The sequence below is a fragment of the Carlito syrichta genome, unplaced genomic scaffold, assembly GCF_000164805.1.
Source record: "Carlito syrichta isolate Samal-C Ts95f unplaced genomic scaffold, Tarsius_syrichta-2.0.1 Scaffold309739, whole genome shotgun sequence".
NCBI classification, from domain to species: Eukaryota; Metazoa; Chordata; class Mammalia; order Primates; family Tarsiidae; genus Carlito; species Carlito syrichta.
In genome coordinates, this window is record NW_007253835.1 from 644,449 (window position 1) to 645,173 (window position 725).

Consider the following 725-nt stretch of genomic DNA (forward strand, 5'->3'; position numbering starts at 1 on the left):
TTTTTTTTTTTTTTTGAGTTGGAGTCTCACTCTTTCACCCAGACTGGAGTGCAGTGGCCAGCCTCGACCTCCTGGGCTCCAGCGATCCTTCCGCCTCAGCCTTCCGTGTAGCTGGAATTACAGGCGTGCGCTACCACACCCGGTTGATTTTTTATTTATTGTAGAGATGAGGTCTTGTCGAGTTGCCCAGGCGGGTCTCGAACCCACAGGCTCAGGCAATCCACTCACCTCGGCCTCCCAAAGTGCTAGGTTTACAGGCTGAGCCACCAAGCCCGGCCTGGCGGCTGTTCTTGAAGCTAATTTCTAGCTCGACTTTCCTCCCATGACAAATGTGAAGAAGCATGTTGCTAATACCATTGAGATAAAACTCTACTGAACTTTGTTTTTCTTCCCAATCCAATCAGGAATACAAACTCCTACCTCATCCCAGTTGGGCTCCTCACCCCAGCCACATTTGAATGAGTTCATACTTTCATCCTCAGTATGTTGCTTAACTGGCGTGTCTCGAAAAGATATTTTTTTCTTTCTTTCCTTTTTTTTTTCTAGTTGGAGCCTCATTCTGTCACCCAGGCTAGAGGGCAGTGGCATGCTTCTGGCCACCGCAGCCTTGACCTGCTGGGCTCAGGAGATCCTTCTTCCTCAGCCTTCCAAGTAGTTGGAACTACAGGCACACACCACCACGCCCGGCTAATTTTTTGATTTATTGTAGAGATGGGGTCTCACCA